General features: G+C 38.8%; 1 protein-coding gene and 1 long non-coding RNA gene across 3 annotated transcripts in view; one reads left to right on the forward strand and one right to left on the reverse strand.

Moving 5' to 3' along the window:
* Window positions 1–3495, forward strand: part of LOC118646994 — a 50531-nt gene extending 47036 nt beyond the window's left edge. The window contains exon 2 of the long non-coding RNA XR_004964333.1: window positions 3084–3495. This is a non-coding gene — a long non-coding RNA (uncharacterized LOC118646994). The remainder of the gene's footprint in view (window positions 1–3083) is intronic.
* Window positions 1–6133, reverse strand: part of LOC105836055 (gamma-aminobutyric acid type B receptor subunit 1) — a 62244-nt gene extending 56111 nt beyond the window's left edge. Inside the window, exon 1 of one of the 2 annotated variants that reach the window (XM_012679823.3) lies at window positions 4981–6130. The gene's annotated coding sequence lies outside the window, so the exon portion shown is untranslated. Of the gene's footprint in view, window positions 1–4980 lie in introns of both variants that reach the window. The other variant, XM_028190345.2, reaches the window with a different exon arrangement.
* Between the last annotated feature and the right edge of the window lie 8611 nt (window positions 6134–14744).

The following is a 14744-nucleotide window of genomic DNA, read 5'->3' on the forward strand; positions in this document are numbered from 1 at the left end:
AATAGGCTTACGGGAATGAAATAATTTCATTAAATTGGCAAGCAAAAGCACAAATGCAATTCAGACGGAGGTATTACGTCCAGAAAATATAACTGCGACACTGTATTACATTTACGAGCCACTTTAGGGCTTCTCTTTAATTACGCTAAGAATTTAAAGCTTACCCCGTATCAGTGCTCGTTAATCTTAATGCTTTTTCACACGGATCTTACACTTACGAAACGAGCGGTATATGTAGATTTAATTATTATATTAGATTAACATGTACATTTTTATTTCTTAAATTGCACGAGAGAATATGCTTGTGCTGAGCATTAAGATCAATATCAGTTACTTATTACAATTAAGAAATAATTATAGATATTATATAGCGATTTTTGCGAACAATAGAACGGGTGCGAATGTCTAATAATATCAAAATGTTTTTGAAAATATATCACGAAGTGAAAAATTGCGAAAGAAAAGCGGTCAAACTAAGCTGCTGCAGTAATTTGATTTTCATCGGCAGGTAATGGGGTCTCAAACAAGATTAGAGAAGTCTTCGGGCTGAGCGTGTTTTATCTACGCCGTTATTACGCGGTCAACCCGGGAAAGTTATAAAATTCGTACCGTTGATGTGACAATTTGTCAATTGTTTGGACAATCTTATCTATATCGGTCCTTAAATTGTACAAATACAGACCAGAAGATGATTAACATCTTTCACAATTATGGCAAGCCGATGCTCGCAGGTAAGTGTCCGGTGGCATTTACCGTTTCCTTTGTCGTAGTCGAAAGATCCATTAAGACGTAATACAGTTACACGATAGTATCGTGCTCTAGTAACGCTGTTAGCTCCAAACTCTGTTATGAAGGCGCACGAAATGTTTCGAAGCGCACGGCGACTGCCCCGTCGACCCTTCCTTCCTTTCTTCCTTCCTTCTCTTCTTTTTATATCGAGCGACGGAAAAGGAGTTCGGGAGTTGTGGCGTGTTAGCACGAATTTGATATTACGTCCTGTAATTTTGTCAGGCTACTTCTCTCGTTTCGGGTCGGAAGAGAGATTTTGCGAACGGCGTTTCGGCCTCCTGCCGAAAAAAGCGAGCCGCTCGTTTGGCGAAGCATACGTTTGTTCTCTCAAAAACTTTGTCGCGCAATCTGCTTAATGTTGGCGCAATGTGGGTACTCGAATCGCGAAAGGTACCTTAACGGCCTGGCTAACTTTTCACTCGGGCAATGAAATTGTTGACCTCGCTTAAATGTTTTAAATACACATTACACAACTCGACCACGGTGATATAACAAGCTAAAATAACAAGGTAAATGTAATTAATTTTATGCATACATATATTATGATAACTTTAGCAATCTGTTGCTTTTTCAGTTTTTAATATAAAATAAATTGTTCATAAGATGATCTTTAAAAGGTGATCTTTTTATAAATAAAAAATAAATATGAAATAATTAAAAATTGAATAATTAAATTATATTTAAATAAATTCTCTCTTTCTCTCTATTTCTCTTTCTCTTCAACAAGGTCCAATTTAATCTATCATATCGTTTTTATTAGATTTCCATTACGATTAGATGATATTGTACATATATAAATATACATAAAAAATCTGAAAGCTCGACACATACTATACGTCAGATTTCAAATGAAGTTAATATGATCCGGTGACAGCTAACAAAAAGAATGATAAATGGCTGAAAAACATTAACGTCGGAAATACCGGCAGAGAAGAATATAGTATTCCTTGTATAAATACATTTTTCTGCTTGCAATCGGCTATTAACTTACATATCGCACGAGCTTTTTTTCTTCCTCTTCCGAATACAAAATTTATTAGTGGAAAGTTAAATACTCAATTCAAAAGTTATAAGTATATCTATAATAGGATTTTAAAACCATAACTAATCTAAGAGACCTGTGAGAGAATACGTACGAAAGTCTAATGACAGTATCTCAATCGTGAGTCCTCATTTTTTAAATTGTGCACATTAATCAATTTTAACGCCTTTCGCTATAACAAACACAATTTCATTTAGTCGCGAGCTATTAATCATGATCAATACTCTCTCTTCCCTTCTTTCTTCTTGTCGATCTTATAAATCATTTTATATTTATGAAGCACATTTCTGGACTATGTCATTATTTACTACCCGTCGACCGGGAGTATTATCTTGCTCGCTACAATAAAACTGGTTTTATTTTGACGTCCTCCTGTGACAAGCGAAGGATGGCGCCGATACTCCTCTACGGACATAAGCTGCTTGACATAAGAGCGGAAAATGTGAAGTCTCGCGGAGGGGTGGGATATCCGTCGAACCTGACCTACCGTAAATTGCGGTCGTGCGTCCCACGTATGTCTCGGTAAAGGATGGGTAGGTGATTCGATTCAAACGGTGGGGATACGGTGAGTGATGTGTTATAGGACAGACAGTTCCGGTATTTCCTATACATCTCGGCCATACCGGAAGTTGGAGGATACCTGAGACGTGTCTGATCAAGAAATGTCTCGGATGCTTCATAATGCTCGTGACAACGATATCATAAAACCGGAACCGCTTTCAGATACATTGCGTTATTTCCATATTATTATATTTGGCAAACCATTTTTAAGTCATTGCCATTGGAGTTTTTGGTGACATTACCATCGTCTGAACTGTAAACTTGAATCGCTACAAGTTATGATTATTCTTATGATTTAATTAGAAAATCTGGGAATTCGTAGAAACTTAAATAAAAATTTAACAAATAAATTATCATGATAAGAGAAAGAAAGAAGGTTTGTGCTATCTCTGGTATCTAGAGTTCTTAGAGGAATTTCTTCGAAATTATGTGTGGGACGTGAATATTGGGACGTGGCTTCTCGAGCATTCACTTGCATTGAAAACTTATGCTTAAACTAGAGCAATAAAACAAACAAAACTGAATATTTATTACGATGTATCAATACATTTTATAATTGCGTGATATTACATTTCACAATGTAGCATCAAATTTATTATGCTTTACGTACATTAATAAAACATTTCATCTAATTTGCCACTGACATTTATCTTGTTAATAGTTTTATTAATCATTATAATGTTTCTTTCAGGTAGATGACACACATTATCTGTTTCTCTTACGACAAAATCTCGCACGAGTAATACGGTACGTAACGAATAATAGAAGTGACCGACTAAGAAGAAAATGCAAAGGAGCCGCATGAGAAAAGGTTTAGAGGGATGAAGAGATTCAGACATTTAAGTAACCTCCAGAGAACTCCATTCTTCTTAACGATTGTAAAAGAAACATCTCAGAAAATTACTTTCTGTTAAGCAGTTAACGACGGATTGAAGGTAAACCTAGAACAGATTCTGTCCATTTTATTTGTCAATCGTGAGAAACGTAATTTTCATAATACATTGATTTTATTTTTAATTTATATTCTTACAAGTTATGACATTTTTAGCTAATTTTAACTAATCTTACAAATAAATATTAATCCGATAAATATTTATCATCAATCGTAACTTTTGACACTGCTACCAACCGTTAGCCAAATGTTATTCAAATTGAAACTGTAAAACGGACGTGACTCGATGCTTAATGCGGGATGTTTTGATAAAATTATGTGTTCTGATCTCTAAACTTCTCGATAAGCAAATGTGGTGCATTCTAATGCAACAGTCTCCAGAAATAGAAATAGTAGACAAGTCCGATGTGGTTAAGGTTAAATTTGCTTACGAAAACGGTTTTGTCAAAGTTCATCAGATAATCATGGATTACAAGTTGAAACAGTTGCGTTTGTCGATTCCTTGCTTCGCACAATGAATGTTATTTTGCGAACTGATTAGCATCTGTTTCGACGTGCTCGACGTTAAATCACTTAAATCCGTGAATTAAGTAGAATTATTTTGAATCGATACGTCGAAGATTGCCAGCAACACTAAGAAGTTATCGAGCCTCCGTCCGACCATCTGCAGCTTCGAACACATTGGCATCCTAATGCGTTGTTAATTGAATCGTTATTTATGAGCTGTATAATCGATCGATATGTTTTATCTGCCAATGATACCCGACACATGTGATATCGGTCTTCGTTCGAGAAAATGAAAAGGCGTCACAAATTGTTGCCGAGGAAATCCACGAAAACGGTATAACATTGAATTTCAACGACTATTTTGCATACTACGGCAAGAGCACGGTAGTTTTTAGCGCAATTTGCTTCAAAATATTGGAGGATATTGAGTTTCCCGACGTCGGCGAGATCATGCCAGCGGAAGTTTCAGGTGAAGTGCACGCTTTCCTTCACACACGTACACGAAGCACTGAACTACAAGGAAAATCTGAGAAGGACGTATGACCCTCAAGTTCGTTGAGGTCTTAATTTTCCGTGAAAGAAAAGTCGACAAAGTTAAAGAGGAAATGATTGCAAGCGCGCGCGCGTAGGTGACTTTGCAGGATGGATATCTCGGCGAGAGATTATGATGTGAAAAACGTCAGCACGCGTTATTACAAGCAAGCGAAAAAAATTGAGGTAAATTCGTTTGGGAACTTGAAATTAACGTGCTTCTCACACGCCAACAGAATTGCGCTATTATGCCTACAAATTAAATTACTTAATTTCTCTGTAATTATAATTACTATTTTATATGCGGTGCATTAAAACACGTTACGCGTATAAAATATTAATATAAACAATTTGCTAATTGCTCATACTGCAATGTAAAGCTGCTATTGCCATCGGGCTATAAACTGCGATGCGCCAGTACCATTGATCATTAAACGAAGTGCCCGTCGTCGTCGGAAAATATATGTCGATACCATTAAAAAGCGCCTTCGATAAGCGGATTCCGGAATCAGAAGGGGTCGCGTTAAATACCGAGTATTTATTGCGCGACGAGGGTAAGCCGTGATTCTCTCCGAAGTTGTTAACGTCGGCGTTTTGGCCGCTTTAAGGCGCGCCGCTTGAAAAGGTGAAGTAAAGCGGGGCAAAGCACACGAATTACCGTAAAGTTGTGCGGCATTCCTCTCCTGGCCACATTTCTCTTGCGCACGGTTTCACCAGAAATTGATTCCGACGGTCTCTCTGCTAACTTTCACGCAGGCGGGATCCCTTCCGATTACCCTCCGCTGCCACGTTTCGAGTGCCGTTTTTGTCAACGCAATTGGGATTAGCATTCGGCGGCCCGGCGATACTTCGCGCGATTAATCTCGATGCACCCTCGGCCGTCGGCTTTCGGGAAAGTGTCACTGAAATTCTTCATCACAGTGCGTCCAATTTGTGTATCGCGCGACAGATCCAATTTACGGGAACGAACGGAGTGTCCAATCGAGCTTGCGCCCTTTGATTCCACAGGGTCGGCCTCTCTGATTGTTTCACGGTAGCGATTGTGTTTCAGGATTATCTCGACACTCGTCGGCCATAGTATCGTTGTAACTAAATATTTTCGGAGTACTCTCGGGTACCAAGAGATCTGCTCCGAGCGATTAAAACAACGTAATCAACAGCTAGACTCCCACAGCCGGCGATAGAACGTCGCGTCGGATAAATGTCTCACGATTTATCCCCCTGTGTATCGATACTCCGAGTAACGCGGAGGGTGGGGGAGAAATGAAATCTTTCATAAGTCCTTAATTGCCTCGTGCTCGCGTTACTCGCCCTTCGCGGCCGCCAAATTCAATTCGGTATAACAATTGTCTCAGTCGCAGCGAACTGATTTGCGCTGCACCGGCGATACTGTTTTCGGAAAAGTTAGTACAGAGTCGCAATTCCCCGCGCTCAATTTGGCGGGTAAATTAATGGAATGACGCATCGTGTCCCTGGAGCTTGTTTCAAACATGACGCGTGTGCTCCCGTCTAAATTGCTAGCTATATTTATTGCGCTTTTTCCATTCCTTCCCTCTTTCTCTCTGTCTCTCGGCAATGAGCGCGATGACGCGGCGACAGAGCGCCCGATCTATCCCTTTTCTTCACGAAAAACCACTCGGCCTCGTGCTGGCGCAAGCTTCCTCGCGGGGGATTGCCAGTATCCTGCTGGCGGGATATCCTCTCTCGGTACCGCTCCTGCTCAGAGCGATGCACCGCGAAGGAGCAACCGCGTCGCGTGGTGGCGGTCCGCGCACTGTTGCCCCGTAATATTCGCCAACCCTTGTCTGCCAGGAGGAGTTTTAGCGGTGGCGTCGGCTAACGCGCAGCCGCCCGTGCTGCCTACGACCCTCCACGCTTGAGTAAGCGAAAGAGGAAATCCCTCCTCGATCTCGGTTCTCGGTAGGACGCAAAATCCTCCGTGTAGATCCTAGATCCTTTTTTTTTTTTCAATTCCGCTCACGAGGCGTGCTTTCCGACGTTGGACATTTTGACACTCGAGCATTTGGTCGAACACATGTGTCGACTCGACCCTCCTCCACACGCGAGAAAGTTTCTTTTGGTCGAACGGTTTTTTTTTTATCATCTTTCACAACCTCGGAATTCGCAGCTGGACATCATATTCCCGGGGCGAGTTTATATTCTGACGATAAATTATTAATTGACGTGATTAATTCTACACTAGGATTTTGAACCGTAATATAGTGTAGTTAATAATTTATAGAATTATATAATAATAATCACTCTCCACATTTAGATATTATATAACTGTTCAAAATTACAGAGCTGCATAAAATAATTATTATTTTTATTATAAGAATTCCAATTTGTCGCACGCTTTTACTGATCATTAGAAACTATTAAAACATAAATCTTCTTTTCTCATCATTTTCTCTTTAATTAATGAGCCAATTTCTTAATCAATGCCCAGGAGCGGCTAAAGAATAAATGAAGCTGTATTGAGAGATTGTACAGAAACGTCATTTGCTATTCGGTAAAAGCTTTCTCAATATTTTTAAAGTATGACTGCCTAAACGTCTCGATGGAACTCCTCAATTATCACGGTCGCCTTGAAAGCTTTCCTTGTTAATCTCGCGACGATTAAGTTCCTCTCGGTACAGTTAGTCGCGTAATGAGAAGTGACCCCTCGACAAAAGTTCCGAATGGCAGCTGAAACGGTATGGGTCTTTAGATCGCCGCGGACGAAAATCAATTAGGCAAGTAATAAACCTTCTTCTCGGTCACGTTCAAATTGTTCGCGACAATAAAAGACGTTGATCGGCGCTTTATGTACGCACGACACTCTGAGTAGTTTATGTACGCATCATACCGCTCTCCGAGTTCCATAAACCTCGTTCGGAGTTTGAAGGACGATAAGAGCGCGGCGTTTTGCTGCAAGTTTCACTTTATTCTGCCAATAATTTACTCGTGGCGCAGAGAATAAAGGAGATGCATTCGTCTAATCTCTCAGAAATGAGCCGTGGGCGCTCTTTGGATTGTTTCCCATCCCCCGTTTCGTTCGTGGCCATACTTTCTACAACTGAAGTTTTGAATTGACTCCGAGCGACGTAAACAACAGACCTACCGTCAATTGTTCTTGAAGAGTTTGCTGCAATCAACGAGGATGCAGCTCCTGCCTGTTTAATGAGTAAACGAAACCGCCGGCGTGCCGAAATGTTGTAAGGCATTTTAACCTTTCGGATGTTGAAATGAGTTACTTCTCTACGCCGACGCAAGTAATTAATATTCTTAAAGGGTGTAGTAATTTGCAAAGCGTAGTTATACATTTCCGAGAATTTCAAAATAAAATGAGTGCCGCGAGAAACAGAATGAAATAAGATATTAATTTTTTTTTTCTAGAAAATAAAAACGCGTAATACAGGTAAATAATGTAATGCTATGAAACAACTGTGATGCAACATTTAAGCGACAATTCTCTGCGACTCAACATTTAAATTGAAATTTTCTGCATACAAAACTCGCGTTTGATTTAGAATGCAGAACGTGTATTGTGTATGCAAATTAAACCGAATCTCGTGCACAAATTTGTCCGAATAAATAACTTTCTTGACAAGAAACGCAATTCTCACATCATTCCCAAAGTCATCAATACGGTTTTTTTCAATGGCATCATGGTATACATTATGACGTGTTATCAGCAAAATTGCACACGTCTAATTCCTATTAATAAGATTATAAACTGTAATTTAGCGTCTTTCGAACGACAATGGAAGAGCATGTGGGTTTTAATAGCCTTGTCGCGTATAGAACCGTGTGTCTTTGTTGCCGCGTTATTAGCTTGCCCCGAACGAACTGTACACTTTCCGAAATGGACCGAGTGATTAAGTAGGATCGGAAAATGAAATTCTCGAGAGACGCCCGTCGCAAAAAGAGCAGCGCGAGTAGATACTCGCGAGATCCTCCATTCGAGAAATCAATTACCAAATCGATTCGACCGCCGCGAGATCTTCATGGTTCTTTTCAGATAAATGCCATTAGATTTTTATCCACGTCGATTAAATGCCGACTTTAAGGTACGCCTTGCGCTAAGTATATGTATTGCTTCCGAATCTCCTAGGATTTCATTAGCGAAGGCTAAACCGATGGTATCGATTCTGCCCCCGCATTTACAGGCCACTTTCGATCACGAGCGATGCTCAGCGCGGTGGAAGGGCGCGTGATCAGCCGTCCAGCTGACTTAATTGGATTCGCTGGCGTTTCTAAATCTTACGGGGGCAGCGGCTAAAATATGTCAAGTGCAATTATATGAGGACGAATTCCCCGGGGTCTTCTCTTCGCATCCTTGGACGCGCTGTCTTCGAGAGAGAGAGAAAGGCCAGCAGGGAGATCGATTGAGTTTAACGTTTCTGTTTTGCTCTCAACTGACCATATAAAGCGATTACGTTGCTCCCCTTCAGGAGAAGGCAGGGCAAGGATAACGGGAGACGGCCGGTTTGTCGAATAATACCCTTTGTGTCGCTTCTGAACTTGCAGGAGTTCAATTTGCTGGGTATGCTTCGTACACTGGGTACGATTACGTGGACTGACCCGCACGTGTGTCCCGATCCTTACACAACGAACTGACAATGGAGCGATTATTCATAACTCCGCCGGATGGCACAAAATAGGTCGAATTATTCAGCAGTCGTCCAGCGGGATAGAAATACCTCGGGTTGGATGTAAATCGTTTGCCCGTTTGAATTTTATCTGCGGATTAAGTAGTTATTCAGCACGCACGCGTTCTCTGTTTTAATATCCGTGAGGATGCAGCGATTAACGTAGTGCAAAGTGTGTGAAAATGTTATTCTGTAATGTTTGACGAAAACGCATCCCTTACGATAGACGTAAGAGGAAAGGGAATTTCACTACTCCAACTTGTACGTGGATCCGCACATGCATTCGCTATTTTGAATCGAGGAGAATCTTCTTTCAGGGATCAAAAGTTTCGATAGAGTGAAAAATATCGATACAATACGTACAGTAGTTGGCAGAATAATAGCAGAATCGCGTAATAATAGACCCGTTCGAACTAGTTCGAATTTACTGCATCTAGTTTCGAGTTAACCCGGACTACCCGATTACATCGAATCCCAGTGGCGGTGAAAATGGAGAAATTCCCCGAACAGCATATATCATTCGGTGAGCTTGCGCTAGGTGCCAAGAATATCATTTCCCGCTATGCTCCGAACATCTAATGCCTTCGTTGATCGTTTATCGCCTCGTTGTAAGCCCGATAAGACGACGGGCGATCCGCGGTATGCGTCCATTGAATTGATTACGTAACTATAGATACACGGTTAAATGCACCTGGTATCTGTTCTTCTGGTATTCTCGATAGCTATTAAAGCTTATAATACATCTGATAATCGTATTTAATGACGTTTAAAAGCGTAGATAATACTCAAACAGAAAGCGCATGGAAGGATGAAAATTAACACTGATATATTTATCACGTTTAATCAAATTTTTAATTTAAAAATCAAGTTATAAATAGGATCTAAATGTGTAGATTTAGGTATTCTTTTATCTTTGAGCAAGAACATTTCTAAAAGAGCGCCTGAAGGAAACCTCACACGAAACACATTTTCAAATTAGGTATCCTATTGTTGCATGCAAGGGGATTCGCCGCGTCGGTCTTTCGTCTACATTTTACTGTAATGCTCACACACTTGTAAATTCAATGTGAATAATGCGCCTTTCTCTGCGTATCTGCGATGTTTCGGAAAAGGCGGAAATGTTTAGGAAAGGCTCCACGTTTATGAAAAATCGGTATCTGAAAGATAAACTTTCTTTGCTTTATTCGTCAAGTTTTGCAATTTAAATTCTAAATAAAGTCACGATGTCAAAATTCTGAGAATGATTCATACAAAAAGCGCTTATTGACTAATCCATTTTCATTACAGTTCCATTTCATTAATTCAAGTTTTCCATAATCACAAGCAATATTTACTCGTCGCGACGCAAAGAAAAATGCAAGACAAATTTTTTTTGTAAAAAGAGTATCATGTCCCTTTGATATAATAACAATATGATAATCATTGAGATATTTGAAACAAGATCACACGATCACATATTTATGAAAATAAAGTTATGCAACATGTAGCTTGCTATATTGCCGTCTCAATCGATCTGATTATAATGGAGTTTTATTTTAATATTTACGGTTGAAAAAGTCAACTAATTATTTTAATGAATTAGAGCTTCGATGTAGCGATAAGAAGCACGAAAAGAGCATTAAAAGCCACAAGCGCAGATATAAAAATTAAAACGGATTTATAAAAAAAGAATTATACGTAATTTACATTAAATAATTGTCACTATCTTGCTGAAACCTGGAAATTACTTGTTTTTGTATCAAAATTTAATTAAACGTTGCATTTTTTATAATCTTTTAAGTTTAAACATAGTAGCAACTACGTTGCAGCTCAAACTGTTAAGTTTATCTGAAATTAGTTAAAAAGTTGTTATTATTTATTTGTACATTTCTTTTCGCTTGCAGCACAATTCCTCAAACATTATTTTTTTCTATTATAACTGAAAAATTGTTTTTGTTCATGTCTTAATATTTTTATTAAAGAAACTCGTTATTCAGTATCGAATACGTTACTGTATATATAATTTTAAGTTTTAACGAAATAAAACTGCTGAGAATTAATCTATAGAGGCCAAATCTCGAAGCCACACACACGCGCGCACACACACGAGATGATTGAATTATCAATTTCGTGCGAATTAAATACAGTTTCTGCATAAACTCCGAGAAATAGATCGCGTTCGCTAAACATCGTTATGAGGAGAGGAACGGATGCGAGGCACTCAATTATATTCTTTTCCGGCGAAAACTCGTTTTCCCGACGAGGCAATTCGTTCTTATTTGCAGCCTAGGTTACGGCAAAATAACGTTCGGAAGCGAAAGCAACCGGAACCCACGTCAACGTTCGAGAACTCGGTTGAGATAGAGTCAACATCCGCCTTAGATATTCAATTTTTCGCGAATGTAGCATCCTATCGGCAAACGATATTAAAATCAAAAGTAAAAGATATTTTATCGAGAATCATTAATCTACCTTCTTGCGTTGCGGAAGTTTGATCGGACTATAATAAATGAGAATAAAATAGAAAAGAAAAATATTGGATTCGTACTTCTATATTTGCCAGTTGTATGATATGTATCTTGCCTTAAGAGGGTATCGGGTTAAAATGTAGATTTGTAATTAAAGATAGTTCAATAGTCATCATTAAAAAGCAACTGTATTCATGTGAAATTTAACTTGAAATTGAAAATATCGGAAATATCTAAAACATCAATATGTGACTAATGTATCAAAAAGTTTTTTAAATCAAATGTATACAAGTAGAAAAAGTTTTCGTAAAAATATATAGTTTAATATAAAAAAAGAACAAAAAATGGTGTAAGAAGCGTAGATGGAAAAGAATAGATGCGATTGCTTTCAATATTCGTTGAGAAAATTTGAAATTGAAGGTAGTTTACCTTAAGTAAATATAAATAAAACGAGAATTGATCAGAATTTCCGTAAGAAAATTTACAATAGTTTGCACTATATCTTGTAACATCTAAAATTAATGTTAATATTTCTCACGATAAATATAACTCATGTGCGACAATATTAAATTGATTTAATATTTATTGATTAAATAATATCAGGTTTCAAAAACGAAACTTGCTGTTTGCGAGTTTCGTAGTACAAACGCGATTATAAATGCAGCGCTATTAGTAATGGAGTAAAAAATCTTATATGCGATTTCTTCTGTTATCTTACATTTATTTTTACATAAGTAGCAGACTATTATTAAATAAACAAAATGGTTTAAATAGTTGATTTAAGAAATTGAATATTTTACTGCTAAGTAGACGCATGGTATTATGACAATCGCCAGCACAAAAGAATGCAAAAACGATTTTCGCTTGAAAGCAATCGAAAAATGAATGCGCGCGGGTCCCCGTTTGCAGGCTTTCGAGTGATTGCAAACAGTTCCTTTCAAAAGCACCGCCAGGCGAGCTGCGAAACGCCGCGAAAGTAACGAATGGAATGGTCTGGGTTTTCAGTACGGAGAAAGTCGGGAAACCATTTACGTGGCAACCAATATTTCGCGTAAACACGTGTTGCTCTCCTATTTTAGAAATACGTGTGGTTTTCCATCGAGCGGCTATTGCCGATTGAACCGTCTAATCTGAGCGTCTAATAATCTTACCTCGAACTTTTTAGCGACGCATTTGTTACGTCACGCGGAAATTATTTTGCATATCATACATATTTAATATTTCTCCAACAATTTTACTCGCATGTCAATATATTGCAACAATAAGAATTTACTATTTGCCAGGTATTATCAATATTATATAATTTAGCAAATTTAACATAAATAAAATTTGTATCAGAAGAGCTTGAGTTGTATAATCGGACATTGAATAATGGCAGAGCGTGACCGTTCCAGTCCTGTGGCTCGGATTGAAATTTTGATTATTCCAATTTTATGGAACGTTCCGCGCCAGGAAATTTAACGAAACGAACGTGCGAGCCTTCGCGACTGCAAATAATTCGTTCGATCCCGCATTCGAGGCTATAGATGCTGCGATTTCGCACGGTCTCTTCTCCCAGTGGGATGTACACCCCGTATCCTTCGTCAAACCCTCGCTTAGCTCATTTTAGGAGACAGTGTCTTCCGAGCGGAGTACAATTTCCCCTGGCATGTTTCACGCTCCCGTGCCTCTCCCTTTCTCTTTCTCCACTGCGTGCTTCCTACTCCCTTTCTTTGCACCATTAATTAACCGAAACTTCGAAACGAACTGTCAGAGCCCCGGATACAAGATCGTACAGCGCAATGTCGGAAAGATTCCCAGCGCTTACGGAGAGTACGACATCGCGTTTCGAGTGACGAAGCGACGAAAATGCCTGAAAGCACGAAGGGGAAATGGACCTGCTTGACTTCCATTTACCGTAAGTAAGTGACGAACAACGAGGCAAGAGAATCGCGACAGAGACGGACGGATGAATTTGTTGGAAGCAATTCGTGTAGCTTCTGTCAGCAGCTTCTCCACGTGTATATTGCATTGTCGTGTAACATGATTTTTAGATTCGCAATGGATTTTTTTTTTTTTTGAAGTTTTTACACGTACATACGAGCATGGGATGATCAGACATTCCGGAAGTAGAATAAATAAGATCTCTCAATAAAAATGGTCACTTGAAAGCATTTCATTTTCGGCCACAACTTAAATAACTTTGCGCGTTAAAAATCTTAAAAATTTAATTAGTTAACATAGATCGAACGAATCTCTTATCTAATCTTGCCTGAAATCTTTTTTCGCGATCACGCAGAAGGTTTAGTTTTTGAATCTTTGAGAAGAAGTTATTTCAACAATCTTCCGTATTAATAATTCATATCATATTTTCGCAAGTGAATACATATACGGTGAGAATCGCGCGACGGTGGTATTTTGTATTCGTCAATTGTGCATGCTGTATTGCGCAAGGCGACATTCGAACGCGAAATATCGAAATGGTATTGTTGCCGCAACAATACTCTTCCGGGACCGACACAACGGATGCTGATAACCACGACCATCTGCGAAGTTCGTATTTATTCATGGCCAACGAGCGTGAGGGAGACGTCGGAGTTACAAGATCTCTTGTGCAGAAGCATCTTATAGCGGATTTTCTTCCCTACATTCTATCGAAAATTAGCTACTTGTGGATGTGTGTATGTGTATGTGTGTGAAGCTTAATCCGATCTCTATTATCATAATTAACAACGTATTTCATGCAATCGAAACATCGTGTGTTAAGTTACAATATTTCCAAGAAGATTGCAAGAAAAAGGAACTTGTTCTGACAATATGCTCAACAAAACAGTTCTCAATACGTGACGTTTTAATTAAACTATCACGTGTGCTATCTCATATAATTCTTTTGTTACATACTTGCATCCTAAACATTACTGTTGGGAAAAAATTAATAAATTTGACATGTATAACTTGCTTAGAGATTTCTCTACTTAAATAATTTCAAGATATACTGTCTTATTTCTGAGAAGCCGGAAAAGTTATTCGAAATAACGATAAATAAATGGCTCATTTTAAATATTTATTCATTAGTGAGAATGTTTCAACTTATTTATCCTCTCACTTCCGCTGCGAGACGCTTTAGACTTCAAATGGAAATACCGCAACAGTTCTAGAAACGGTTTAGCAATGTAGCGCCATGTGACTTCTCAATAGCGCTGACGAGATACAGACGCAGAGTGTGCTTTCTAAAGTTGCATACGAACTGTGATTAAATACAAACAGGAGATAGAGAGATATCTCGGTGGTATGTCAACATGCACATGCGATACGTATAATGTCAGGAGGAAAGTCGCGAGGAATTGTTGTCTTCGAACATG

Source organism: Monomorium pharaonis, chromosome 8, assembly GCF_013373865.1.
Source record: "Monomorium pharaonis isolate MP-MQ-018 chromosome 8, ASM1337386v2, whole genome shotgun sequence".
NCBI classification, from domain to species: domain Eukaryota; kingdom Metazoa; phylum Arthropoda; class Insecta; order Hymenoptera; family Formicidae; genus Monomorium; species Monomorium pharaonis.